The sequence below is a fragment of the Botryllus schlosseri genome, chromosome 12, assembly GCF_051294905.1.
Source record: "Botryllus schlosseri isolate E-star chromosome 12, Bs_hap1, whole genome shotgun sequence".
Taxonomy (NCBI): domain Eukaryota; kingdom Metazoa; phylum Chordata; class Ascidiacea; order Stolidobranchia; family Styelidae; genus Botryllus; species Botryllus schlosseri.
In genome coordinates this window covers 26,102,707-26,130,477 of record NC_137247.1, presented here as the reverse complement: position 1 = coordinate 26,130,477, position 27,771 = coordinate 26,102,707, and the positions used below count along the sequence as shown (strand labels likewise).

Below are 27,771 nucleotides of genomic sequence, written 5' to 3'. Positions count from 1 at the left end.
TGATTGCCGTGACTTCCAGTGCGTGTCGAACTAATTAATTTAATCAATAATCGTTAAATTAAAATGCGAATGGAATGGATTATATTCCCATCGTTTTAGGAATGCTGGAGTAATATTCCTACGGTGTATACGAACATCCCTGGTTTTAAAGCTTTAATATATAATCCAGAGATTTTACCAAATAGAACAGTAAGACGCGTCAAAGTAGTTCCGCTGGGGCTTGAACCCAGGACCTTCTGCGTGTTAAGCAGACGTGATAACCACTACACTACGGAACTCGTCCGTACGCGTGCCATTTCATCGATGGATACAGATTGCACAGGTTTACACGTATTTTATGTTTAGTTCACAAACGGATCGTTTCATTATGTATGTACGGCGAATGCATTGTGGTATGGCATGCAAGGCATACAGCGACCAATGTTCTACGGACGCGCCACAATATCGGTGTTGGTTTACCAATCTTAACGCAAAATTCCCGACATAAAGGCTACATGCGGGATGTAGAAAACGATGCACTAATACGAAATTCATACAACGCATGCGAAATGCTTTCAACGAGATTTTCATGCGATCAGACATCGAAGACGAAAAATGTCAATACCTAGCAAGCTACTGACGATGTGTTGATTAAAATCAAGGTCGACTCTCTCGCGACCCGAAGAATCTGTTTGAACTTCCCGTTTCTACGTCTGCTATTGTAACTTTCTTGCTCGTAACGACCGAGCTTGACGCCGAGAAAAATCGTCCCTATTTTGGGTTCTGAGAATATGGCAGGCCTCTGCAAGCTCAATTGCCCGTGTGTTCACAGATCATTATTAAGAACGCTTGAGAGTAAGAGGGGAATAACGAGATGTTGCCAATCGGCATATACGCTCATCCCGAGTATAGCTTTAATTCACGCATGGACGATTGTTCTGAATAAAATAGAAAAGATTGAAGACATAGTTCCGCTGGGGCTTGAACCCAGGACCTTCTGCGTGTGAAGCAGACGTGATAACCGCTACACTACGGAACTTGGACCGACCGTCACATATTCATCGATGTGCTCAAGTTAAACAGGTTTATAATGCTCTGCTGAATTTACCAGCCGATTATCAGAATGTGTATGCTTAGCACATCCCTTGTGAAAATACGGTGGGCTGTCCGGGACATACACGAACCAACGTTTTTCGTGCGCTTAATGGTCATACTAGAGTAAATCATCCGAGCAGTCTCCGACAGTGTTTTCCAGAGAATCCATCGTGGGACAAATCTTATCTTGAATTCAAACAAATTTGCGCAACATAAAGTTGACGTTTGTTCATGATCGTGCCATATTGTTGTAACTACTTTTCTGCAAGTCTCGCTTATTGGCTATTGCATCCAACCCAGTGACGTCCGAAAAGAAAAGAAATCCTACGCTCCTCGCTACTGAATTTAATTTTATCAACGAGAATTATGGTTTCGATTCTTATTTCAAACCTTTATTGGGCGTATCGCAGCGTACGAAACATATAGTGCAAAGTTACGACCGTTTCTTGAAAAGCATTTCCGAAATCATCATCCACCAACAATATTGTCACAAAGTTTAATGAAATTGGTACGGCCGAAGAAATACAAGGGTATCTTTAATATGATCGATATCAGGCATTTGAACTTTGACATATCAAATTTTGTTGTGACGTCATAATGATTGATACTCGAATACTCGACTCGAAGGATATCACGTGATTCGGAATCGAATCACTCAGGTACTCGATGTTGCTCAGCCCTAGTCGCAACCCATACTTCAAGAACCCCGTGGGTAGAACCTACTAAGGATAGTTTTCCAATGCGAACCTCTGGACATGATAGAGTTTGGCGTATGGTAAACGAAGTTGATCCGAACGTCCGAACGAGATTGTACTGTGACAGCGATCTCCCGGCATTCCATCAACAAACTGCAAACACTTCAAACCAAATAAAAGGAACATTTTTGAAATTTCCACGTCATTTATTGGTTTATGACGCCACGGTCCGTCGAAGTAGATATGGGCCGGTTAGCTCAGTTGGTTAGAGCGTCGTGCTAATAACGCGAATGTCGCGGGTTCGAGCCCCGTACTGGCCACCTGAATCGCCGCGATAGCTCAGTCGGGAGAGCGTCAGACTGAAGATCTGAAGGTCCCTGGTTCAATCCCGGGTCGCGGCAGCTTTGACGCCGGAATTTCATTTGAGACCCGAGACCGCTTATCGCTTCACCGATAATATCGGAGTTTTTTTTATAAAACATGCACTTGGAAATAATTGTAGGTAGCCTACCGGCCATTAGAAGTACTATTTTATCGGAATTTTTCGTCACGTTCCAGCATAGCAGTAGCAGAGTTGAACCAAACTTCCATATATTCCAAATTACATTAGAATGGGAATTTTCTACGGATTAGGTAAGAATTAAATCACTGAATTCGGGAAACTTGGAAATTGAAGCAAGTACATTTCATATCGAGTCAGAGTTCATTCCAACAAGCACGACGACGACAAATGTCGGTACAGCAAGCCTGGCCCGTTTCCCACGATACAGTTCTCCTGTAACTTTTCCAGGAAGCCCAAAAATGAGAATAGGATTAAAATTGGAACACGTAAAGATTTCAGATATGAGATTAGGATTGGACCCCAACGATACGGATTGGAACGTCAATTAGCAAGAGTGTGCACTAGCCATTGTGGAGGACGGAGGACGATATTTCGATCTTTTGTAGCACATATGATTGCCGTGACTTCCAGTGCGTGTCGAACTAATTAATTTAATCAATAATCGTTAAATTAAAATGCGAATGGAATGGATTATATTCCCATCGTTTTAGGAATGCTGGAGTAATATTCCTACGGTGTATACGAACATCCCTGGTTTTAAAGCTTTAATATATAATCCAGAGATTTTACCAAATAGAACAGGAAGACGCGTCAAAGTAGTTCCGCTGGGGCTTGAACCCAGGACCTTCTGCGTGTTAAGCAGACGTGATAACCACTACACTACGGAACTTGGACCTACCGTCACATATTCATCGATGTGCTCAAGTTAAACAGGTTTATAATGCTCTGCTGAGTTTACCAGCCGATTATCAGAATGTGTATGCTTAGGACATCCCTTGTGAAAATACGGTGGGCTGTCCGGGACATACACGAACCAACGTTTTTCGTGCGCTTAACGGTCATACTAGAGTAAATCATCCGAGCAGTCTCCGACAGTGTTTTCCAGAGAATCCATCGTGGGACAAATCTTATCTTGAATTCAAACAAATTTGCGCAACATAAAGTCGACGTTTGTTCATGATCGTGCCATATTGTTGTAACTACTTTTCTGCATGTCTCGCTTATTGGCTGTTGCATCCAACCCAGTGACGTCCGAAAAGAAAAGAAATCATACGCTCCTCGCTACTGAATTTCATTTTATCAACGAGAATTATGGTTTCGATTCTTATTTCAAACCTTTATTGGGCGTATCGCAGCGTACGAAACATATAGTGCAAAGTTACAACCGTTTCTTGAAAAGCATTTCCGAAATCATCATCCACCAACAATATTGTCACAAAGTTTAATGAAATTGGTACGGTCGAAGAAATACCAGGGTATCTTTAATATGATGGATATCAGGCATTTGAACTTTGACATATCAAATTTTGTTGTGACGTCATAATGATTGATACTCGAATACTCGACTCGAAGCATATCACGTGATTCGGAATCGAATCACTCAGGTACTCGATGTTGCTCAGCCCTAGTCGCAACCCATACTTCAAGAACCCCGTGGGTAGAACCTACTAAGGATAGTTTTCCAATGCGAACCTCTGGACATGATAGAGTTTGGCGTATGGTAAACGAAGTTGATCCGAACGTCCGAACGAGATTGTACTGTGACAGCGATCTCCCGGCATTCCATCAACAAACTGCAAACACTTCAAACCAAATAAAAGGAACATTTTTGAAATTTCCACGTCATTTATTGGTTTATGACGCCACGGTCCGTCGAAGTAGATATGGGCCGGTTAGCTCAGTTGGTTAGAGCGTCGTGCTAATAACGCGAATGTCGCGGGTTCGAGCCCCGTACTGGCCACCTGAATCGCCGCGATAGCTCAGTCGGGAGAGCGTCAGACTGAAGATCTGAAGGTCCCTGGTTCAATCCCGGGTCGCGGCAGCTTTGACGCCGGAATTTCTTTTGAGACCCGAGACCGCTTATCGCTTCACCGATAATATCGGAGATTTTTTATAAAACATGCACTTGGAAATAATTGTAGGTAGCCTACCGGCCATTAGAAGTACTATTTTATCGGAATTTTTCGTCACGTTCCAGCATAGCAGTAGCAGAGTTGAACCAAACTTCCATATATTCCAAATTACATTAGAATGGGAATTTTCTACGGATTAGGTAAGAATTAAATCACTGAATTCGGGAAACTTGGAAATTGAAGCAAGTACATTTCATATCGAGTCAGAGTTCATTCCAACAAGCACGACGACGACAAATGTCGGTACAGCAAGCCTGGCCCGTTTCCCACGATACAGTTCTCCTGTAACTTTTCCAGGAAGCCCAAAAATGAGAATAGGATTAAAATTGGAACACGTAAAGATTTCAGATATGAGATTAGGATTGGACCCCAACGATACGGATTGGAACGTCAATTATCAAGAGTGTGCACTAGCCATTGTGGATGACGGAGGACGATATTTCGATCTTTTGTAGCACATATGATTGCCGTGACTTCCAGTGCGTGTCGAACTAATTAATTTAATCAATAATCGTTAAATTAAAATGCGAATGGAATGGATTATATTCCCATCGTTTTAGGAATGCTGGAGTAATATTCCTACGGTGTATACGAACATCCCTGGTTTTAAAGCTTTAATATATAATCCAGAGATTTTACCAAATAGAACAGTAAGACGCGTCAAAGTAGTTCCGCTGGGGCTTGAACCCAGGACCTTCTGCGTGTTAAGCAGACGTGATAACCACTACACTACGGAACTCGTCCGTACGCGTGCCATTTCATCGATGGATACAGATTGCACAGGTTTACACGTATTTTATGTTTAGTTCACAAACGGATCGTTTCATTATGTATGTACGGCGAATGCATTGTGGTATGGCATGCAAGGCATACAGCGACCAATGTTCTACGGACGCGCCACAATATCGGTGTTGGTTTACCAATCTTAACGCAAAATTCCCGACATAAAGGCTACATGCGGGATGTAGAAAACGATGCACTAATACGAAATTCATACAACGCATGCGAAATGCTTTCAACGAGATTTTCATGCGATCAGACATCGAAGACGAAAAATGTCAATACCTAGCAAGCTACTGACGATGTGTTGATTAAAATCAAGGTCGACTCTCTCGCGACCCGAAGAATCTGTTTGAACTTCCCGTTTCTACGTCTGCTATTGTAACTTTCTTGCTCGTAACGACCGAGCTTGACGCCGAGAAAAATCGTCCCTATTTTGGGTTCTGAGAATATGGCAGGCCTCTGCAAGCTCAATTGCCCGTGTGTTCACAGATCATTATTAAGAACGCTTGAGAGTAAGAGGGGAATAACGAGATGTTGCCAATCGGCATATACGCTCATCCCGAGTATAGCTTTAATTCACGCATGGACGATTGTTCTGAATAAAATAGAAAAGATTGAAGACATAGTTCCGCTGGGGCTTGAACCCAGGACCTTCTGCGTGTGAAGCAGACGTGATAACCGCTACACTACGGAACTTGGACCGACCGTCACATATTCATCGATGTGCTCAAGTTAAACAGGTTTATAATGCTCTGCTGAATTTACCAGCCGATTATCAGAATGTGTATGCTTAGCACATCCCTTGTGAAAATACGGTGGGCTGTCCGGGACATACACGAACCAACGTTTTTCGTGCGCTTAATGGTCATACTAGAGTAAATCATCCGAGCAGTCTCCGACAGTGTTTTCCAGAGAATCCATCGTGGGACAAATCTTATCTTGAATTCAAACAAATTTGCGCAACATAAAGTTGACGTTTGTTCATGATCGTGCCATATTGTTGTAACTACTTTTCTGCAAGTCTCGCTTATTGGCTATTGCATCCAACCCAGTGACGTCCGAAAAGAAAAGAAATCCTACGCTCCTCGCTACTGAATTTAATTTTATCAACGAGAATTATGGTTTCGATTCTTATTTCAAACCTTTATTGGGCGTATCGCAGCGTACGAAACATATAGTGCAAAGTTACGACCGTTTCTTGAAAAGCATTTCCGAAATCATCATCCACCAACAATATTGTCACAAAGTTTAATGAAATTGGTACGGCCGAAGAAATACAAGGGTATCTTTAATATGATCGATATCAGGCATTTGAACTTTGACATATCAAATTTTGTTGTGACGTCATAATGATTGATACTCGAATACTCGACTCGAAGGATATCACGTGATTCGGAATCGAATCACTCAGGTACTCGATGTTGCTCAGCCCTAGTCGCAACCCATACTTCAAGAACCCCGTGGGTAGAACCTACTAAGGATAGTTTTCCAATGCGAACCTCTGGACATGAAAGAGTTTGGCGTATGGTAAACGAAGTTGATCCGAACGTCCGAACGAGATTGTACTGTGACAGCGATCTCCCGGCATTCCATCAACAAACTGCAAACACTTCAAACCAAATAAAAGGAACATTTTTGAAATTTCCACGTCATTTATTGGTTTATGACGCCACGGTCCGTCGAAGTAGATATGGGCCGGTTAGCTCAGTTGGTTAGAGCGTCGTGCTAATAACGCGAATGTCGCGGGTTCGAGCCCCGTACTGGCCACCTGAATCGCCGCGATAGCTCAGTCGGGAGAGCGTCAGACTGAAGATCTGAAGGTCCCTGGTTCAATCCCGGGTCGCGGCAGCTTTGACGCCGGAATTTCATTTGAGACCCGAGACCGCTTATCGCTTCACCGATAATATCGGAGTTTTTTTTATAAAACATGCACTTGGAAATAATTGTAGGTAGCCTACCGGCCATTAGAAGTACTATTTTATCGGAATTTTTCGTCACGTTCCAGCATAGCAGTAGCAGAGTTGAACCAAACTTCCATATATTCCAAATTACATTAGAATGGGAATTTTCTACGGATTAGGTAAGAATTAAATCACTGAATTCGGGAAACTTGGAAATTGAAGCAAGTACATTTCATATCGAGTCAGAGTTCATTCCAACAAGCACGACGACGACAAATGTCGGTACAGCAAGCCTGGCCCGTTTCCCACGATACAGTTCTCCTGTAACTTTTCCAGGAAGCCCAAAAATGAGAATAGGATTAAAATTGGAACACGTAAAGATTTCAGATATGAGATTAGGATTGGACCCCAACGATACGGATTGGAACGTCAATTAGCAAGAGTGTGCACTAGCCATTGTGGAGGACGGAGGACGATATTTCGATCTTTTGTAGCACATATGATTGCCGTGACTTCCAGTGCGTGTCGAACTAATTAATTTAATCAATAATCGTTAAATTAAAATGCGAATGGAATGGATTATATTCCCATCGTTTTAGGAATGCTGGAGTAATATTCCTACGGTGTATACGAACATCCCTGGTTTTAAAGCTTTAATATATAATCCAGAGATTTTACCAAATAGAACAGGAAGACGCGTCAAAGTAGTTCCGCTGGGGCTTGAACCCAGGACCTTCTGCCTGTTAAGCAGACGTGATAACCACTACACTACGGAACTTGGACCGACCGTCACATATTCATCGATGTGCTCAAGTTAAACAGGTTTATAATGCTCTGCTGAGTTTACCAGCCGATTATCAGAATGTGTATGCTTAGGACATCCCTTGTGAAAATACGGTGGGCTGTCCGGGACATACACGAACCAACGTTTTTCGTGCGCTTAACGGTCATACTAGAGTAAATCATCCGAGCAGTCTCCGACAGTGTTTTCCAGAGAATCCATCGTGGGACAAATCTTATCTTGAATTCAAACAAATTTGCGCAACATAAAGTCGACGTTTGTTCATGATCGTGCCATATTGTTGTAACTACTTTTCTGCATGTCTCGCTTATTGGCTATTGCATCCAACCCAGTGACGTCCGAAAAGAAAAGAAATCATACGCTCCTCGCTACTGAATTTCATTTTATCAACGAGAATTATGGTTTCGATTCTTATTTCAAACCTTTATTGGGCGTATCGCAGCGTACGAAACATATAGTGCAAAGTTACAACCGTTTCTTGAAAAGCATTTCCGAAATCATCATCCACCAACAATATTGTCACAAAGTTTAATGAAATTGGTACGGTCGAAGAAATACCAGGGTATCTTTAATATGATGGATATCAGGCATTTGAACTTTGACATATCAAATTTTGTTGTGACGTCATAATGATTGATACTCGAATACTCGACTCGAAGCATATCACGTGATTCGGAATCGAATCACTCAGGTACTCGATGTTGCTCAGCCCTAGTCGCAACCCATACTTCAAGAACCCCGTGGGTAGAACCTACTAAGGATAGTTTTCCAATGCGAACCTCTGGACATGATAGAGTTTGGCGTATGGTAAACGAAGTTGATCCGAACGTCCGAACGAGATTGTACTGTGACAGCGATCTCCCGGCATTCCATCAACAAACTGCAAACACTTCAAACCAAATAAAAGGAACATTTTTGAAATTTCCACGTCATTTATTGGTTTATGACGCCACGGTCCGTCGAAGTAGATATGGGCCGGTTAGCTCAGTTGGTTAGAGCGTCGTGCTAATAACGCGAATGTCGCGGGTTCGAGCCCCGTACTGGCCACCTGAATCGCCGCGATAGCTCAGTCGGGAGAGCGTCAGACTGAAGATCTGAAGGTCCCTGGTTCAATCCCGGGTCGCGGCAGCTTTGACGCCGGAATTTCTTTTGAGACCCGAGACCGCTTATCGCTTCACCGATAATATCGGAGATTTTTTATAAAACATGCACTTGGAAATAATTGTAGGTAGCCTACCGGCCATTAGAAGTACTATTTTATCGGAATTTTTCGTTACGTTCCAGCATAACAGTAGCAGAGTTGAACCAAACTTCCATATATTCCAAATTACATTAGAATGGGAATTTTCTACGGATTAGGTAAGAATTAAATCACTGAATTCGGGAAACTTGGAAATTGAAGCAAGTACATTTCATATCGAGTCAGAGTTCATTCCAACAAGCACGACGACGACAAATGTCGGTACAGCAAGCCTGGCCCGTTTCCCACGATACAGTTCTCCTGTAACTTTTCCAGGAAGCCCAAAAATGAGAATAGGATTAAAATTGGAACACGTAAAGATTTCAGATATGAGATTAGGATTGGACCCCAACGATACGGATTGGAACGTCAATTATCAAGAGTGTGCACTAGCCATTGTGGATGACGGAGGACGATATTTCGATCTTTTGTAGCACATATGATTGCCGTGACTTCCAGTGCGTGTCAAACTAATTAATTTAATCAATAATCGTTAAATTAAAATGCGAATGGAATGGATTATATTCCCATCGTTTTAGGAATGCTGGAGTAATTTTCCTACGGTGTATACGAACATCCCTGGTTTTAAAGCTTTAATATATAATCCAGAGATTTTACCAGAAAGAACAGTAAGACGCGTCAAAGTAGTTCCGCTGGGGCTTGAACCCAGGACCTTCTGCGTGTTAAGCAGACGTGATAACCACTACACTACGGAACTCGTCCGTACGCGTGCCATTTCATCGATGGATACAGATTGCACAGGTTTACACGTATTTTATGTTTAGTTCACAAACGGATCGTTTCATTATGTATGTACGGCGAAAGCATTGTGGTATGGCATGCAAGGCATACAGCGACCAATGTTCTACGGACGCGCCACAATATCGGTGTTGGTTTACCAATCTTAACGCAAAATTCCCGACATAAAGGCTACATGCGGGATGTAGAAAACGATGCACTAATACGAAATTCATACAACGCATGCGAAATGCTTTCAACGAGATTTTCATGCGATCAGACATCGAAGACGAAAAATGTCAATACCTAGCAAGCTACTGACGATGTGTTGATTAAAATCAAGGTCGACTCTCTCGCGACCCGAAGAATCTGTTTGAACTTCCCGTTTCTACGTCTGCTATTGTAACTTTCTTGCTCGTAACGACCGAGCTTGACGCCGAGAAAAATCGTCCCTATTTTGGGTTCTGAGAATATGGCAGGCCTCTGCAAGCTCAATTGCCCGTGTGTTCACAGATCATTATTAAGAACGCTTGAGAGTAAGAGGGGAATAACGAGATGTTGCCAATCGGCATATACGCTCATCCCGAGTATAGCTTTAATTCACGCATGGACGATTGTTCTGAATAAAATAGAAAAGATTGAAGACATAGTTCCGCTGGGGCTTGAACCCAGGACCTTCTGCGTGTTAAGCAGACGTGATAACCACTACACTACGGAACTTGGACCGACCGTCACATATTCATCGATGTGCTCAAGTTAAACAGGTTTATAATGCTCTGCTGAGTTTACCAGCCGATTATCAGAATGTGTATGCTTAGCACATCCCTTGTGAAAATACGGTGGGCTGTCCGGGACATACACGAACCAACGTTTTTCGTGCGCTTAACGGTCATACTAGAGTAAATCATCCGAGCAGTCTCCGACAGTGTTTTCCAGAGAATCCATCGTGGGACAAATCTTATCTTGAATTCAAACAAATTTGCGCAACATAAAGTCGACGTTTGTTCATGATCGTGCCATATTGTTGTAACTACTTTTCTGCATGTCTCGCTTATTGGCTATTGCATCCAACCCAGTGACGTCCGAAAAGAAAAGAAATCATACGCTCCTCGCTACTGAATTCAATTTTATCAACGAGAATTATGGTTTCGATTCTTATTTCAAACCTTTATTGGGCGTATCGCAGCGTACGAAACATATAGTTCAAAGTTACGACCGTTTCTTGAAAAGCATTTCCGAAATCATCATCCACCAACAATATTGTCACAAAGTTTAATGAAATTGGTACGGTCGAAGAAATACCAGGGTATCTTTAATATGATGGATATCAGGCATTTGAGCTTTGACATATCAAATTTTGTTGTGACGTCATAATGATTGATACTCGAATACTCGACTCGAAGCATATCACGTGATTCGGAATCGAATCACTCAGGTACTCGATGTTGCTCAGCCCTAGTCGCAACCCATACTTCAAGAACCCCGTGGGTAGAACCTACTAAGGATAGTTTTCCAATGCGAACCTCTGGACATGATAGAGTTTGGCGTATGGTAAACGAAGTTGATCCGAACGTCCGAACGAGATTGTACTGTGACAGCGATCTCCCGGCATTCCATCAACAAACTGCAAACACTTCAAACCAAATAAAAGGAACATTTTTGAAATTTCCACGTCATTTATTGGTTTATGACGCCACGGTCCGTCGAAGTAGATATGGGCCGGTTAGCTCAGTTGGTTAGAGCGTCGTGCTAATAACGCGAATGTCGCGGGTTCGAGCCCCGTACTGGCCACCTGAATCGCCGCGATAGCTCAGTCGGGAGAGCGTCAGACTGAAGATCTGAAGGTCCCTGGTTCAATCCCGGGTCGCGGCAGCTTTGACGCCGGAATTTCTTTTGAGACCCGAGACCGCTTATCGCTTCACCGATAATATCGGAGATTTTTTATAAAACATGCACTTGGAAATAATTGTAGGTAGCCTACCGGCCATTAGAAGTACTATTTTATCGGAATTTTTCGTCACGTTCCAGCATAGCAGTAGCAGAGTTGAACCAAACTTCCATATATTCCAAATTACATTAGAATGGGAATTTTCTACGGATTAGGTAAGAATTAAATCACTGAATTCGGGAAACTTGGAAATTGAAGCAAGTACATTTCATATCGAGTCAGAGTTCATTCCAACAAGCACGACGACGACAAATGTCGGTACAGCAAGCCTGGCCCGTTTCCCACGATACAGTTCTCCTGTAACTTTTCCAGGAAGCCCAAAAATGAGAATAGGATTAAAATTGGAACACGTAAAGATTTCAGATATGAGATTAGGATTGGACCCCAACGATACGGATTGGAACGTCAATTATCAAGAGTGTCCACTAGCCATTGTGGATGACGGAGGACGATATTTCGATCTTTTGTAGCACATATGATTGCCGTGACTTCCAGTGCGTGTCGAACTAATTAATTTAATCAATAATCGTTAAATTAAAATGCGAATGGAATGGATTATATTCCCATCCTTTTAGGAATGCTGGAGTAATATTCCTACGGTGTATACGAACATCCCTGGTTTTAAAGCTTTAATATATAATCCAGAGATTTTACCAAATAGAACAGTAAGACGCGTCAAAGTAGTTCCGCTGGGGCTTGAACCCAGGACCTTCTGCGTGTTAAGCAGACGTGATAACCACTACACTACGGAACTCGTCCGTACGCGTGCCATTTCATCGATGGATACAGATTGCACAGGTTTACACGTATTTTATGTTTAGTTCACAAACGGATCGTTTCATTATGTATGTACGGCGAATGCATTGTGGTATGGCATGCAAGGCATACAGCGACCAATGTTCTACGGACGCGCCACAATATCGGTGTTGGTTTACCAATCTTAACGCAAAATTCCCGACATAAAGGCTACATGCGGGATGTAGAAAACGATGCACTAATACGAAATTCATACAACGCATGCGAAATGCTTTCAACGAGATTTTCATGCGATCAGACATCGAAGACGAAAAATGTCAATACCTAGCAAGCTACTGACGATGTGTTGATTAAAATCAAGGTCGACTCTCTCGCGACCCGAAGAATCTGTTTGAACTTCCCGTTTCTACGTCTGCTATTGTAACTTTCTTGCTCGTAACGACCGAGCTTGACGCCGAGAAAAATCGTCCCTATTTTGGGTTCTGAGAATATGGCAGGCCTCTGCAAGCTCAATTGCCCGTGTGTTCACAGATCATTATTAAGAACGCTTGAGAGTAAGAGGGGAATAACGAGATGTTGCCAATCGGCATATACGCTCATCCCGAGTATAGCTTTAATTCACGCATGGATGATTGTTCTGAATAAAATAGAAAAGATTGAAGACATAGTTCCGCTGGGGCTTGAACCCAGGACCTTCTGCGTGTGAAGCAGACGTGATAACCGCTACACTACGGAACTTGGACCGACCGTCACATATTCATCGATGTGCTCAAGTTAAACAGGTTTATAATGCTCTGCTGAATTTACCAGCCGATTATCAGAATGTGTATGCTTAGCACATCCCTTGTGAAAATACGGTGGGCTGTCCGGGACATACACGAACCAACGTTTTTCGTGCGCTTAATGGTCATACTAGAGTAAATCATCCGAGCAGTCTCCGACAGTGTTTTCCAGAGAATCCATCGTGGGACAAATCTTATCTTGAATTCAAACAAATTTGCGCAACATAAAGTCGACGTTTGTTCATGATCGTGCCATATTGTTGTAACTACTTTTCTGCAAGTCTCGCTTATTGGCTATTGCATCCAACCCAGTGACGTCCGAAAAGAAAAGAAATCCTACGCTCCTCGCTACTGAATTTAATTTTATCAACGAGAATTATGGTTTCGATTCTTATTTCAAACCTTTATTGGGCGTATCGCAGCGTACGAAACATATAGTGCAAAGTTACGACCGTTTCTTGAAAAGCATTTCCGAAATCATCATCCACCAACAATATTGTCACAAAGTTTAATGAAATTGGTACGGCCGAAGAAATACAAGGGTATCTTTAATATGATCGATATCAGGCATTTGAACTTTGACATATCAAATTTTGTTGTGACGTCATAATGATTGATACTCGAATACTCGACTCGAAGGATATCACGTGATTCGGAATCGAATCACTCAGGTACTCGATGTTGCTCAGCCCTAGTCGCAACCCATACTTCAAGAACCCCGTGGGTAGAACCTACTAAGGATAGTTTTCCAATGCGAACCTCTGGACATGATAGAGTTTGGCGTATGGTAAACGAAGTTGATCCGAACGTCCGAACGAGATTGTACTGTGACAGCGATCTCCCGGCATTCCATCAACAAACTGCAAACACTTCAAACCAAATAAAAGGAACATTTTTGAAATTTCCACGTCATTTATTGGTTTATGACGCCACGGTCCGTCGAAGTAGATATGGGCCGGTTAGCTCAGTTGGTTAGAGCGTCGTGCTAATAACGCGAATGTCGCGGGTTCGAGCCCCGTACTGGCCACCTGAATCGCCGCGATAGCTCAGTCGGGAGAGCGTCAGACTGAAGATCTGAAGGTCCCTGGTTCAATCCCGGGTCGCGGCAGCTTTGACGCCGGAATTTCTTTTGAGACCCGAGACCGCTTATCGCTTCACCGATAATATCGGAGTTTTTTTTATAAAACATGCACTTGGAAATAATTGTAGGTAGCCTACCGGCCATTAGAAGTACTATTTTATCGGAATTTTTCGTCACGTTCCAGCATAGCAGTAGCAGAGTTGAACCAAACTTCCATATATTCCAAATTACATTAGAATGGGAATTTTCTACGGATTAGGTAAGAATTAAATCACTGAATTCGGGAAACTTGGAAATTGAAGCAAGTACATTTCATATCGAGTCAGAGTTCATTCCAACAAGCACGACGACGACAAATGTCGGTACAGCAAGCCTGGCCCGTTTCCCACGATACAGTTCTCCTGTAACTTTTCCAGGAAGCCCAAAAATGAGAATAGGATTAAAATTGGAACACGTAAAGATTTCAGATATGAGATTAGGATTGGACCCCAACGATACGGATTGGAACGTCAATTAGCAAGAGTGTGCACTAGCCATTGTGGAGGACGGAGGACGATATTTCGATCTTTTGTAGCACATATGATTGCCGTGACTTCCAGTGCGTGTCGAACTAATTAATTTAATCAATAATCGTTAAATTAAAATGCGAATGGAATGGATTATATTCCCATCGTTTTAGGAATGCTGGAGTAATATTCCTACGGTGTATACGAACATCCCTGGTTTTAAAGCTTTAATATATAATCCAGAGATTTTACCAAATAGAACAGGAAGACGCGTCAAAGTAGTTCCGCTGGGGCTTGAACCCAGGACCTTCTGCGTGTTAAGCAGACGTGATAACCACTACACTACGGAACTTGGACCGACCGTCACATATTCATCGATGTGCTCAAGTTAAACAGGTTTATAATGCTCTGCTGAGTTTACCAGCCGATTATCAGAATGTGTATGCTTAGCACATCCCTTGTGAAAATACGGTGGGCTGTCCGGGACATACACGAACCAACGTTTTTCGTGCGCTTAACGGTCATACTAGAGTAAATCATCCGAGCAGTCTCCGACAGTGTTTTCCAGAGAATCCATCGTGGGACAAATCTTATCTTGAATTCAAACAAATTTGCGCAACATAAAGTCGACGTTTGTTCATGATCGTGCCATATTGTTGTAACTACTTTTCTGCATGTCTCGCTTATTGGCTATTGCATCCAACCCAGTGACGTCCGAAAAGAAAAGAAATCATACGCTCCTCGCTACTGAATTTCATTTTATCAACGAGAATTATGGTTTCGATTCTTATTTCAAACCTTTATTGGGCGTATCGCAGCGTACGAAACATATAGTGCAAAGTTACGACCGTTTCTTGAAAAGCATTTCCGAAATCATCATCCACCAACAATATTGTCACAAAGTTTAATGAAATTGGTACGGTCGAAGAAATACCAGGGTATCTTTAATATGATGGATATCAGGCATTTGAACTTTGACATATCAAATTTTGTTGTGACGTCATAATGATTGATACTCGAATACTCGACTCGAAGCATATCACGTGATTCGGAATCGAATCACTCAGGTACTCGATGTTGCTCAGCCCTAGTCGCAACCCATACTTCAAGAACCCCGTGTGTAGAACCTACTAAGGATAGTTTTCCAATGCGAACCTCTGGACATGATAGAGTTTGGCGTATGGTAAACGAAGTTGATCCGAACGTCCGAACGAGATTGTACTGTGACAGCGATCTCCCGGCATTCCATCAACAAACTGCAAACACTTCAAACCAAATTAAAGGAACATTTTTGAAATTTCCACGTCATTTATTGGTTTATGACGCCACGGTCCGTCGAAGTAGATATGGGCCGGTTAGCTCAGTTGGTTAGAGCGTCGTGCTAATAACGCGAATGTCGCGGGTTCGAGCCCCGTACTGGCCACCTGAATCGCCGCGATAGCTCAGTCGGGAGAGCGTCAGACTGAAGATCTGAAGGTCCCTGGTTCAATCCCGGGTCGCGGCAGCTTTGACGCCGGAATTTCTTTTGAGACCCGAGACCGCTTATCGCTTCACCGATAATATCGGAGATTTTTTATAAAACATGCACTTGGAAATAATTGTAGGTAGCCTACCGGCCATTAGAAGTACTATTTTATCGGAATTTTTCGTCACGTACCAGCATAACAGTAGCAGAGTTGAACCAAACTTCCATATATTCCAAATTACATTAGAATGGGAATTTTCTACGGATTAGGTAAGAATTAAATCACTGAATTCGGGAAACTTGGAAATTGAAGCAAGTACATTTCATGTCGAGTCAGAGTTCATTCCAACAAGCACGACGACGACAAATGTCGGTACAGCAAGCCTGGCCCGTTTCCCACGATACAGTTCTCCTGTAACTTTTCCAGGAAGCCCAAAAATGAGAATAGGATTAAAATTGGAACACGTAAAGATTTCAGATATGAGATTAGGATTGGACCCCAACGATACGGATTGGAACGTCAATTATCAAGAGTGTGCACTAGCCATTGTGGATGACGGAGGACGATATTTCGATCTTTTGTAGCACATATGATTGCCGTGACTTCCAGTGCGTGTCAAACTAATTAATTTAATCAATAATCGTTAAATTAAAATGCGAATGGAATGGATTATATTCCCATCGTTTTAGGAATGCTGGAGTAATTTTCCTACGGTGTATACGAACATCCCTGGTTTTAAAGCTTTAATATATAATCCAGAGATTTTACCAGAAAGAACAGTAAGACGCGTCAAAGTAGTTCCGCTGGGGCTTGAACCCAGGACCTTCTGCGTGTTAAGCAGACGTGATAACCACTACACTACGGAACTCGTCCGTACGCGTGCCATTTCATCGATGGATACAGATTGCACAGGTTTACACGTATTTTATGTTTAGTTCACAAACGGATCGTTTCATTATGTATGTACGGCGAAAGCATTGTGGTATGGCATGCAAGGCATACAGCGACCAATGTTCTACGGACGCGCCACAATATCGGTGTTGGTTTACCAATCTTAACGCAAAATTCCCGACATAAAGGCTACATGCGGGATGTAGAAAACGATGCACTAATACGAAATTCATACAACGCATGCGAAATGCTTTCAACGAGATTTTCATGCGATCAGACATCGAAGACGAAAAATGTCAATACCTAGCCAGCTACTGACGATGTGTTGATTAAAATCAAGGTCGACTCTCTCGCGACCCGAAGAATCTGTTTGAACTTCCCGTTTCTACGTCTGCTATTGTAACTTTCTTGCTCGTAACGACCGAGCTTGACGCCGAGAAAAATCGTCCCTATTTTGGGTTCTGAGAATATGGCAGGCCTCTGCAAGCTCAATTGCCCGTGTGTTCACAGATCATTATTAAGAACGCTTGAGAGTAAGAGGGGAATAACGAGATGTTGCCAATCGGCATATACGCTCATCCCGAGTATAGCTTTAATTCACGCATGGACGATTGTTCTGAATAAAATAGAAAAGATTGAAGACATAGTTCCGCTGGGGCTTGAACCCAGGACCTTCTGCGTGTTAAGCAGACGTGATAACCACTACACTACGGAACTTGGACCGACCTTCACATATTCATCGATGTGCTCAAGTTAAACAGGTTTATAATGCTCTGCTGAGTTTACCAGCCGATTATCAGAATGTGTATGCTTAGCACATCCCTTGTGAAAATACGGTGGGCTGTCCGGGACATACACGAACCAACGTTTTTCGTGCGCTTAACGGTCATACTAGAGTAAATCATCCGAGCAGTCTCCGACAGTGTTTTCCAGAGAATCCATCGTGGGACAAATCTTATCTTGAATTCAAACAAATTTGCGCAACATAAAGTCGACGTTTGTTCATGATCGTGCCATATTGTTGTAACTACTTTTCTGCAAGTCTCGCTTATTGGCTATTGCATCCAACCCAGTGACGTCCGAAAAGAAAAGAAATCATACGCTCCTCGCTACTGAATTTCATTTTATCAACGAGAATTATGGTTTCGATTCTTATTTCAAACCTTTATTGGGCGTATCGCAGCGTACGAAACATATAGTTCAAAGTTACGACCGTTTCTTGAAAAGCATTTCCGAAATCATCATCCACCAACAATATTGTCACAAAGTTTAATGAAATTGGTACGGTCGAAGAAATACCAGGGTATCTTTAATATGATGGATATCAGGCATTTGAACTTTGACATATCAAATTTTGTTGTGACGTCATAATGATTGATACTCGAATACTCGACTCGAAGCATATCACGTGATTCGGAATCGAATCACTCAGGTACTCGATGTTGCTCAGCCCTAGTCGCAACCCATACTTCAAGAACCCCGTGGGTAGAACCTACTAAGGATAGTTTTCCAATGCGAACCTCTGGACATGATAGAGTTTGGCGTATGGTAAACGAAGTTGATCCGAACGTCCGAACGAGATTGTACTGTGACAGCGATCTCCCGGCATTCCATCAACAAACTGCAAACACTTCAAACCAAATAAAAGGAACATTTTTGAAATTTCCACGTCATTTATTGGTTTATGACGCCACGGTCCGTCGAAGTAGATATGGGCCGGTTAGCTCAGTTGGTTAGAGCGTCGTGCTAATAACGCGAATGTCGCGGGTTCGAGCCCCGTACTGGCCACCTGAATCGCCGCGATAGCTCAGTCGGGAGAGCGTCAGACTGAAGATCTGAAGGTCCCTTGTTCAATCCCGGGTCGCGGCAGCTTTGACGCCGGAATTTCTTTTGAGACCCGAGACCGCTTATCGCTTCACCGATAATATCGGAGATTTTTTATAAAACATGCACTTGGAAATAATTGTAGGTAGCCTACCGGCCATTAGAAGTACTATTTTATCGGAATTTTTCGTCACGTTCCAGCATAGCAGTAGCAGAGTTGAACCAAACTTCCATATATTCCAAATTACATTAGAATGGGAATTTTCTACGGATTAGGTAAGAATTAAATCACTGAATTCGGGAAACTTGGAAATTGAAGCAAGTACATTTCATATCGAGTCAGAGTTCATTCCAACAAGCACGACGACGACAAATGTCGGTACAGCAAGCCTGGCCCGTTTCCCACGATACAGTTCTCCTGTAACTTTTCCAGGAAGCCCAAAAATGAGAATAGGATTAAAATTGGAACACGTAAAGATTTCAGATATGAGATTAGGATTGGACCCCAACGATACGGATTGGAACGTCAATTATCAAGAGTGTGCACTAGCCATTGTGGATGACGGAGGACGATATTTCGATCTTTTGTAGCACATATGATTGCCGTGACTTCCAGTGCGTGTCGAACTAATTAATTTAATCAATAATCGTTAAATTAAAATGCGAATGGAATGGATTATATTCCCATCGTTTTAGGAATGCTGGAGTAATATTCCTACGGTGTATACGAACATCCCTGGTTTTAAAGCTTTAATATATAATCCAGAGATTTTACCAAATAGAACAGTAAGACGCGTCAAAGTAGTTCCGCTGGGGCTTGAACCCAGGACCTTCTGCGTGTTAAGCAGACGTGATAACCACTACACTACGGAACTCGTCCGTACGCGTGCCATTTCATCGATGGATACAGATTGCACAGGTTTACACGTATTTTATGTTTAGTTCACAAACGGATCGTTTCATTATGTATGTACGGCGAATGCATTGTGGTATGGCATGCAAGGCATACAGCGACCAATGTTCTACGGACGCGCCACAATATCGGTGTTGGTTTACCAATCTTAACGCAAAATTCCCGACATAAAGGCTACATGCGGGATGTAGAAAACGATGCACTAATACGAAATTCATACAACGCATGCGAAATGCTTTCAACGAGATTTTCATGCGATCAGACATCGAAGACGAAAAATGTCAATACCTAGCAAGCTACTGACGATGTGTTGATTAAAATCAAGGTCGACTCTCTCGCGACCCGAAGAATCTGTTTGAACTTCCCGTTTCTACGTCTGCTATTGTAACTTTCTTGCTCGTAACGACCGAGCTTGACGCCGAGAAAAATCGTCCCTATTTTGGGTTCTGAGAATATGGCAGGCCTCTGCAAGCTCAATTGCCCGTGTGTTCACAGATCATTATTAAGAACGCTTGAGAGTAAGAGGGGAATAACGAGATGTTGCCAATCGGCATATACGCTCATCCCGAGTATAGCTTTAATTCACGCATGGACGATTGTTCTGAATAAAATAGAAAAGATTGAAGACATAGTTCCGCTGGGGCTTGAACCCAGGACCTTCTGCGTGTGAAGCAGACGTGATAACCGCTACACTACGGAACTTGGACCGACCGTCACATATTCATCGATGTGCTCAAGTTAAACAGGTTTATAATGCTCTGCTGAATTTACCAGCCGATTATCAGAATGTGTATGCTTAGCATATCCCTTGTGAAAATACGGTGGGCTGTCCGGGACATACACGAACCAACGTTTTTCGTGCGCTTAATGGTCATACTAGAGTAAATCATCCGAGCAGTCTCCGACAGTGTTTTCCAGAGAATCCATCGTGGGACAAATCTTATCTTAAATTCAAACAAATTTGCGCAACATAAAGTCGACGTTTGTTCATGATCGTGCCATATTGTTGTAACTACTTTTCTGCAAGTCTCGCTTATTGGCTATTGCATCCAACCCAGTGACGTCCGAAAAGAAAAGAAATCCTACGCTCCTCGCTACTGAATTTAATTTTATCAACGAGAATTATGGTTTCGATTCTTATTTCAAACCTTTATTGGGCGTATCGCAGCGTACGAAACATATAGTGCAAAGTTACGACCGTTTCTTGAAAAGCATTTCCGAAATCATCATTCACCAACAATATTGTCACAAAGTTTAATGAAATTGGTACGGCCGAAGAAATACAAGGGTATCTTTAATATGATCGATATCAGGCATTTGAACTTTGACATATCAAATTTTGTTGTGACGTCATAATGATTGATACTCGAATACTCGACTCGAAGGATATCACGTGATTCGGAATCGAATCACTCAGGTACTCGATGTTGCTCAGCCCTAGTCGCAACCCATACTACAAGAACCCCGTGGGTAGAACCTACTAAGGATAGTTTTCCAATGCGAACCTCTGGACATGATAGAGTTTGGCGTATGGTAAACGAAGTTGATCCGAACGTCCGAACGAGATTGTACTGTGACAGCGATCTCCCGGCATTCCATCAACAAACTGCAAACACTTCAAACCAAATAAAAGGAACATTTTTGAAATTTCCACGTCATTTATTGGTTTATGACGCCACGGTCCGTCGAAGTAGATATGGGCCGGTTAGCTTAGTTGGTTAGAGCGTCGTGCTAATAACGCGAATGTCGCGGGTTCGAGCCCCGTACTGGCCACCTGAATCGCCGCGATAGCTCAGTCGGGAGAGCGTCAGACTGAAGATCTGAAGGTCCCTGGTTCAATCCCGGGTCGCGGCAGCTTTGACGCCGGAATTTCTTTTGAGACCCGAGACCGCTTATCGCTTCACCGATAATATCGGAGTTTTTTTATAAAACATGCACTTGGAAATAATTGTAGGTAGCCTACCGGCCATTAGAAATACTATTTTATCGGAATTTTTCGTCACGTTCCAGCATAGCAGTAGCAGAGTTGAACCAAACTTCCATATATTCCAAATTACATTAGAATGGGAATTTTCTACGGATTAGGTAAGAATTAAATCACTGAATTCGGGAAACTTGGAAATTGAAGCAAGTACATTTCATATCGAGTCAGAGTTCATTCCAACAAGCACGACGACGACAAATGTCGGTACAGCAAGCCTGGCCCGTTTCCCACGATACAGTTCTCCTGTAACTTTTCCAGGAAGCCCAAAAATGAGAATAGGATTAAAATTGGAACACGTAAAGATTTCAGATATGAGATTAGGATTGGACCCCAACGATACGGATTGGAACGTCAATTATCAAGAGTGTGCACTAGCCATTGTGGATGACGGAGGACGATATTTCGATCTTTTGTAGCACATATGATTGCCGTGACTTCCAGTGCGTGTCGAACTAATTAATTTAATCAATAATCGTTAAATTAAAATGCGAATGGAATGGATTATATTCCCATCGTTTTAGGAATGCTGGAGTAATATTCCTACGGTGTATACGAACATCCCTGGTTTTAAAGCTTTAATATATAATCCAGAGATTTTACCAAATAGAACAGGAAGACGCGTCAAAGTAGTTCCGCTGGGGCTTGAACCCAGGACCTTCTGCGTGTTAAGCAGACGTGATAACCACTACACTACGGAACTTGGACCGACCGTCACATATTCATCGATGTGCTCAAGTTAAACAGGTTTATAATGCTCTGCTGAGTTTACCAGCCGATTATCAGAATGTGTATGCTTAGCACATCCCTTGTGAAAATACGGTGGGCTGTCCGGGACATACACGAACCAACGTTTTTCGTGCGCTTAACGGTCATACTAGAGTAAATCATCCGAGCAGTCTCCGACAGTGTTTTCCAGAGAATCCATCGTGGGACAAATCTTATCTTGAATTCAAACAAATTTGCGCAACATAAAGTCGACGTTTGTTCATGATCGTGCCATATTGTTGTAACTACTTTTCTGCATGTCTCGCTTATTGGCTATTGCATCCAACCCAGTGACGTCCGAAAAGAAAAGAAATCATACGCTCCTCGCTACTGAATTTCATTTTATCAACGAGAATTATGGTTTCGATTCTTATTTCAAACCTTTATTGGGCGTATCGCAGCGTACGAAACATATAGTGCAAAGTTACGACCGTTTCTTGAAAAGCATTTCCGAAATCATCATCCACCAACAATATTGTCACAAAGTTTAATGAATTGGTACGGTCGAAGAAATACCAGGGTATCTTTAATATGATGGATATCAGGCATTTGAACTTTGACATATCAAATTTTGTTGTGACGTCATAATGATTGATACTCGAATACTCGACTCGAAGCATATCATGTGATTCGGAATCGAATCACTCAGGTACTCGATGTTGCTCAGCCCTAGTCGCAACCCATACTTCAAGAACCCCGTGGGTAGAACCTACTAAGGATAGTTTTCCAATGCGAACCTCTGGACATGATAGAGTTTGGCGTATGGTAAACGAAGTTGATCCGAACGTCCGAACGAGATTGTACTGTGACAGCGATCTCCCGGCATTCCATCAACAAACTGCAAACACTTCAAACCAAATAAAAGGAACATTTTTGAAATTTCCACGTCATTTATTGGTTTATGACGCCACGGTCCGTCGAAGTAGATATGGGCCGGTTAGCTCAGTTGGTTAGAGCGTCGTGCTAATAACGCGAATGTCGCGGGTTCGAGCCCCGTACTGGCCACCTGAATCGCCGCGATAGCTCAGTCGGGAGAGCGTCAGACTGAAGATCTGAAGGTCCCTGGTTCAATCCCGGGTCGCGGCAGCTTTGACGCCGGAATTTCTTTTGAGACCCGAGACCGCTTATCGCTTCACCGATAATATCGGAGATTTTTTATAAAACATGCACTTGGAAATAATTGTAGGTAGCCTACCGGCCATTAGAAGTACTATTTTATCGGAATTTTTCGTCACGTTCCAGCATAGCAGTAGCAGAGTTGAACCAAACTTCCATATATTCCAAATTACATTAGAATGGGAATTTTCTACGGATTAGGTAAGAATTATATCACTGAATTCGGGAAACTTGGAAATTGAAGCAAGTACATTTCATATCGAGTCAGAGTTCATTCCAACAAGCACGACGACGACAAATGTCGGTACAGCAAGCCTGGCCCGTTTCCCACGATACAGTTCTCCTGTAACTTTTCCAGGAAGCCCAAAAATGAAAATAGGATTAAAATTGGAACACGTAAAGATTTCAGATATGAGATTAGGATTGGACCCCAACGATACGGATTGGAACGTCAATTATCAAGAGTGTGCACTAGCCATTGTGGATGACGGAGGACGATATTTCGATCTTTTGTAGCACATATGATTGCCGTGACTTCCAGTGCGTGTCAAACTAATTAATTTAATCAATAATCGTTAAATTAAAATGCGAATGGAATGGATTATATTCCCATCGTTTTAGGAATGCTGGAGTAATTTTCCTACGGTGTATACGAACATCCCTGGTTTTAAAGCTTTAATATATAATCCAGAGATTTTACCAGAAAGAACAGTAAGACGCGTCAAAGTAGTTCCGCTGGGGCTTGAACCCAGGACCTTCTGCGTGTTAAGCAGACGTGATAACCACTACACTACGGAACTCGTCCGTACGCGTGCCATTTCATCGATGGATACAGATTGCACAGGTTTACACGTATTTTATGTTTAGTTCACAAACGGATCGTTTCATTATGTATGTACGGCGAAAGCATTGTGGTATGGCATGCAAGGCATACAGCGACCAATGTTCTACGGACGCGCCACAATATCGGTGTTGGTTTACCAATCTTAACGCAAAATTCCCGACATAAAGGCTACATGCGGGATGTAGAAAACGATGCACTAATACGAAATTCATACAACGCATGCGAAATGCTTTCAACGAGATTTTCATGCGATCAGACATCGAAGACGAAAAATGTCAATACCTAGCAAGCTACTGACGATGTGTTGATTAAAATCAAGGTCGACTCTCTCGCGACCCGAAGAATCTGTTTGAACTTCCCGTTTCTACGTCTGCTATTGTAACTTTCTTGCTCGTAACGACCGAGCTTGACGCCGAGAAAAATCGTCCCTATTTTGGGTTCTGAGAATATGGCAGGCCTCTGCAAGCTCAATTGCCCGTGTGTTCACAGATCATTATTAAGAACGCTTGAGAGTAAGAGGGGAATAACGAGATGTTGCCAATCGGCATATACGCTCATCCCGAGTATAGCTTTAATTCACGCATGGACGATTGTTCTGAATAAAATAGAAAAGATTGAAGACATAGTTCCGCTGGGGCTTGAACCCAGGACCTTCTGCGTGTGAAGCAGACGTGATAACCGCTACACTACGGAACTTGGACCGACCGTCACATATTCATCGATGTGCTCAAGTTAAACAGGTTTATAATGCTCTGCTGAATTTACCAGCCGATTATCAGAATGTGTATGCTTAGCACATCCCTTTTGAAAATACGGTGGGCTGTCCGGGACATACACGAACCAACGTTTTTCGTGCGCTTAATGGTCATACTAGAGTAAATCATCCGAGCAGTCTCCGACAGTGTTTTCCAGAGAATCCATCGTGGGACAAATCTTATCTTGAATTCAAACAAATTTGCGCAACATAAAGTCGACGTTTGTTCATGATCGTGCCATATTGTTGTAACTACTTTTCTGCCAGTCTCGCTTATTGGCTATTGCATCCAACCCAGTGACGTCCGAAAAGAAAAGAAATCCTACGCTCCTCGCTACTGAATTTAATTTTATCAACGAGAATTATGGTTTCGATTCTTATTTCAAACCTTTATTGGGCGTATCGCAGCGTACGAAACATATAGTGCAAAGTTACGACCGTTTCTTGAAAAGCATTTCCGAAATCATCATCCACCAACAATATTGTCACAAAGTTTAATGAAATTGGTACGGCCGAAGAAGTACAAGGGTATCTTTAATATGATCGATATCAGGCATTTGAACTTTGACATATCAAATTTTGTTGTGACGTCATAATGATTGATACTCGAATACTCGACTCGAAGCATATCACGTGATTCGGAATCGAATCACTCAGGTACTCGATGTTGCTCAGCCCTAGTCGCAACCCATACTTCAAGAACCCCGTGGGTAGAACCTACTAAGGATAGTTTTCCAATGCGAACCTCTGGACATGATAGAGTTTGGCGTATGGTAAACGAAGTTGATCCGAACGTCCGAACGAGATTGTACTGTGACAGCGATCTCCCGGCATTCCATCAACAAACTGCAAACACTTCAAACCAAATAAAAGGAACATTTTTGAAATTTCCACGTCATTTATTGGTTTATGACGCCACGGTCCGTCGAAGTAGATATGGGCCGGTTAGCTCAGTTGGTTAGAGCGTCGTGCTAATAACGCGAATGTCGCGGGTTCGAGCCCCGTACTGGCCACCTCAATCGCCGCGATAGCTCAGTCGGGAGAGCGTCAGACTGAAGATCTGAAGGTCCGTGGTTCAATCCCGGGTCGCGGCAGCTTTGACGCCGGAATTTCTTTTGAGACCCGAGACCGCTTATCGCTTCACCGATAATATCGGAGTTTTTTTTATAAAACATGCACTTGGAAATAATTGTAGGTAGCCTACCGGCCATTAGAAGTACTATTTTATCGGAATATTTCGTCACGTTCCAGCATAGCAGTAGCAGAGTTGAACCAAACTTCCATATATTCCAAATTACATTAGAATGGGAATTTTCTACGGATTAGGTAAGAATTAAATCACTGAATTCGGGAAACTTGGAAATTGAAGCAAGTACATTTCATATCGAGTCAGAGTTCATTCCAACAAGCACGACGACGACAAATGTCGGTACAGCAAGCCTGGCCCGTTTCCCACGATACAGTTCTCCTGTAACTTTTCCAGGAAGCCCAAAAATGAGAATAGGATTAAAATTGGAACACGTAAAGATTTCAGATATGAGATTAGGATTGGACCCCAACGATACGGATTGGAACGTCAATTATCAAGAGTGTGCACTAGCCATTGTGGAGGACAGAGGACGATATTTCGATCTTTTGTAGCACATATGATTGCCGTGACTTCCAGTGCGTGTCGAACTAATTAATTTAATCAATAATCGTTAAATTAAAATGCGAATGGAATGGATTATATTCCCATCGTTTTAGGAATGCTGGAGTAATTTTCCTACGGTGTATACGAACATCCCTGGTTTTAAAGCTTTAATATATAATCCAGAGATTTTACCAAATAGAACAGGAAGACGCGTCAAAGTAGTTCCGCTGGGGCTTGAACCCAGGACCTTCTGCGTGTTAAGCAGACGTGATAACCACTACACTACGGAACTTGGACCGACCGTCACATATTCATCGATGTGCTCAAGTTAAACAGGTTTATAATGCTCTGCTGAGTTTACCAGCCGATTATCAGAATGTGTATGCTTAGCACATCCCTTGTGAAAATACGGTGGGCTTTCCGGGACATACACGAACCAACGTTTTTCGTGCGCTTAACGGTCATACTAGAGTAAATCATCCGAGCAGTCTCCGACAGTGTTTTCCAGAGAATCCATCGTGGGACAAATCTTATCTTGAATTCAAACAAATTTGCGCAACATAAAGTCGACGTTTGTTCATGATCGTGCCATATTGTTGTAACTACTTTTCTGCATGTCTCGCTTATTGGCTATTGCATCCAACCCAGTGACGTCCGAAAAGAAAAGAAATCATACGCTCCTCGCTACTGAATTTAATTTTATCAACGAGAATCATGGTTTCGATTCTTATTTCAAACCTTTATTGGGCGTATCGCAACGTACGAAACATGTAGTGCAAAGTTACGACCGTTTCTTGAAA

At 42.5% G+C, this 27,771-nt stretch overlaps 1 protein-coding gene and 38 non-coding genes across 39 annotated transcripts in view; 20 read left to right on the top strand and 19 right to left on the bottom strand.

Annotated features, from left to right (window-relative positions):
- Positions 1-27,771, top strand: part of LOC145452822 (uncharacterized) — a 345,136-nt gene that overhangs the window by 45,528 nt on the left and 271,837 nt on the right. The gene's annotated exons all lie outside the window — the stretch shown is intronic.
- Positions 206-278, bottom strand: Trnav-aac (transfer RNA valine (anticodon AAC)). The gene has a single exon. It is a non-coding gene; the product is annotated as a tRNA-Val (tRNA).
- Positions 946-1,018, bottom strand: Trnav-cac (transfer RNA valine (anticodon CAC)). Its single transcript has one exon. It is a non-coding gene; the product is annotated as a tRNA-Val (tRNA).
- Positions 2,016-2,089, top strand: Trnai-aau (transfer RNA isoleucine (anticodon AAU)). Its single transcript has one exon. It is a non-coding gene; the product is annotated as a tRNA-Ile (tRNA).
- On the top strand, positions 2,098-2,170 carry Trnaf-gaa (transfer RNA phenylalanine (anticodon GAA)). The gene has a single exon. It is a non-coding gene; the product is annotated as a tRNA-Phe (tRNA).
- On the bottom strand, positions 2,929-3,001 carry Trnav-aac (transfer RNA valine (anticodon AAC)). The gene has a single exon. It is a non-coding gene; the product is annotated as a tRNA-Val (tRNA).
- Trnai-aau (transfer RNA isoleucine (anticodon AAU)) lies at positions 3,999-4,072 on the top strand. The gene has a single exon. It is a non-coding gene; the product is annotated as a tRNA-Ile (tRNA).
- Positions 4,081-4,153, top strand: Trnaf-gaa (transfer RNA phenylalanine (anticodon GAA)). The gene has a single exon. It is a non-coding gene; the product is annotated as a tRNA-Phe (tRNA).
- Trnav-aac (transfer RNA valine (anticodon AAC)) lies at positions 4,911-4,983 on the bottom strand. The gene has a single exon. It is a non-coding gene; the product is annotated as a tRNA-Val (tRNA).
- Positions 5,651-5,723, bottom strand: Trnav-cac (transfer RNA valine (anticodon CAC)). Its single transcript has one exon. It is a non-coding gene; the product is annotated as a tRNA-Val (tRNA).
- On the top strand, positions 6,721-6,794 carry Trnai-aau (transfer RNA isoleucine (anticodon AAU)). Its single transcript has one exon. It is a non-coding gene; the product is annotated as a tRNA-Ile (tRNA).
- Positions 6,803-6,875, top strand: Trnaf-gaa (transfer RNA phenylalanine (anticodon GAA)). Its single transcript has one exon. It is a non-coding gene; the product is annotated as a tRNA-Phe (tRNA).
- On the bottom strand, positions 7,634-7,706 carry Trnav-aac (transfer RNA valine (anticodon AAC)). Its single transcript has one exon. It is a non-coding gene; the product is annotated as a tRNA-Val (tRNA).
- Trnai-aau (transfer RNA isoleucine (anticodon AAU)) lies at positions 8,704-8,777 on the top strand. Its single transcript has one exon. It is a non-coding gene; the product is annotated as a tRNA-Ile (tRNA).
- Positions 8,786-8,858, top strand: Trnaf-gaa (transfer RNA phenylalanine (anticodon GAA)). Its single transcript has one exon. It is a non-coding gene; the product is annotated as a tRNA-Phe (tRNA).
- On the bottom strand, positions 9,616-9,688 carry Trnav-aac (transfer RNA valine (anticodon AAC)). Its single transcript has one exon. It is a non-coding gene; the product is annotated as a tRNA-Val (tRNA).
- Positions 10,356-10,428, bottom strand: Trnav-aac (transfer RNA valine (anticodon AAC)). Its single transcript has one exon. It is a non-coding gene; the product is annotated as a tRNA-Val (tRNA).
- On the top strand, positions 11,426-11,499 carry Trnai-aau (transfer RNA isoleucine (anticodon AAU)). The gene has a single exon. It is a non-coding gene; the product is annotated as a tRNA-Ile (tRNA).
- Positions 11,508-11,580, top strand: Trnaf-gaa (transfer RNA phenylalanine (anticodon GAA)). The gene has a single exon. It is a non-coding gene; the product is annotated as a tRNA-Phe (tRNA).
- On the bottom strand, positions 12,338-12,410 carry Trnav-aac (transfer RNA valine (anticodon AAC)). The gene has a single exon. It is a non-coding gene; the product is annotated as a tRNA-Val (tRNA).
- On the bottom strand, positions 13,078-13,150 carry Trnav-cac (transfer RNA valine (anticodon CAC)). Its single transcript has one exon. It is a non-coding gene; the product is annotated as a tRNA-Val (tRNA).
- On the top strand, positions 14,148-14,221 carry Trnai-aau (transfer RNA isoleucine (anticodon AAU)). The gene has a single exon. It is a non-coding gene; the product is annotated as a tRNA-Ile (tRNA).
- Trnaf-gaa (transfer RNA phenylalanine (anticodon GAA)) lies at positions 14,230-14,302 on the top strand. Its single transcript has one exon. It is a non-coding gene; the product is annotated as a tRNA-Phe (tRNA).
- Positions 15,061-15,133, bottom strand: Trnav-aac (transfer RNA valine (anticodon AAC)). The gene has a single exon. It is a non-coding gene; the product is annotated as a tRNA-Val (tRNA).
- Positions 16,131-16,204, top strand: Trnai-aau (transfer RNA isoleucine (anticodon AAU)). Its single transcript has one exon. It is a non-coding gene; the product is annotated as a tRNA-Ile (tRNA).
- Trnaf-gaa (transfer RNA phenylalanine (anticodon GAA)) lies at positions 16,213-16,285 on the top strand. The gene has a single exon. It is a non-coding gene; the product is annotated as a tRNA-Phe (tRNA).
- Trnav-aac (transfer RNA valine (anticodon AAC)) lies at positions 17,043-17,115 on the bottom strand. The gene has a single exon. It is a non-coding gene; the product is annotated as a tRNA-Val (tRNA).
- Positions 17,783-17,855, bottom strand: Trnav-aac (transfer RNA valine (anticodon AAC)). The gene has a single exon. It is a non-coding gene; the product is annotated as a tRNA-Val (tRNA).
- Positions 18,853-18,926, top strand: Trnai-aau (transfer RNA isoleucine (anticodon AAU)). Its single transcript has one exon. It is a non-coding gene; the product is annotated as a tRNA-Ile (tRNA).
- Positions 19,765-19,837, bottom strand: Trnav-aac (transfer RNA valine (anticodon AAC)). Its single transcript has one exon. It is a non-coding gene; the product is annotated as a tRNA-Val (tRNA).
- Trnav-cac (transfer RNA valine (anticodon CAC)) lies at positions 20,505-20,577 on the bottom strand. The gene has a single exon. It is a non-coding gene; the product is annotated as a tRNA-Val (tRNA).
- Positions 21,657-21,729, top strand: Trnaf-gaa (transfer RNA phenylalanine (anticodon GAA)). Its single transcript has one exon. It is a non-coding gene; the product is annotated as a tRNA-Phe (tRNA).
- Trnav-aac (transfer RNA valine (anticodon AAC)) lies at positions 22,487-22,559 on the bottom strand. Its single transcript has one exon. It is a non-coding gene; the product is annotated as a tRNA-Val (tRNA).
- Positions 23,556-23,629, top strand: Trnai-aau (transfer RNA isoleucine (anticodon AAU)). Its single transcript has one exon. It is a non-coding gene; the product is annotated as a tRNA-Ile (tRNA).
- Trnaf-gaa (transfer RNA phenylalanine (anticodon GAA)) lies at positions 23,638-23,710 on the top strand. The gene has a single exon. It is a non-coding gene; the product is annotated as a tRNA-Phe (tRNA).
- Positions 24,468-24,540, bottom strand: Trnav-aac (transfer RNA valine (anticodon AAC)). Its single transcript has one exon. It is a non-coding gene; the product is annotated as a tRNA-Val (tRNA).
- Trnav-cac (transfer RNA valine (anticodon CAC)) lies at positions 25,208-25,280 on the bottom strand. The gene has a single exon. It is a non-coding gene; the product is annotated as a tRNA-Val (tRNA).
- Positions 26,278-26,351, top strand: Trnai-aau (transfer RNA isoleucine (anticodon AAU)). The gene has a single exon. It is a non-coding gene; the product is annotated as a tRNA-Ile (tRNA).
- On the bottom strand, positions 27,191-27,263 carry Trnav-aac (transfer RNA valine (anticodon AAC)). Its single transcript has one exon. It is a non-coding gene; the product is annotated as a tRNA-Val (tRNA).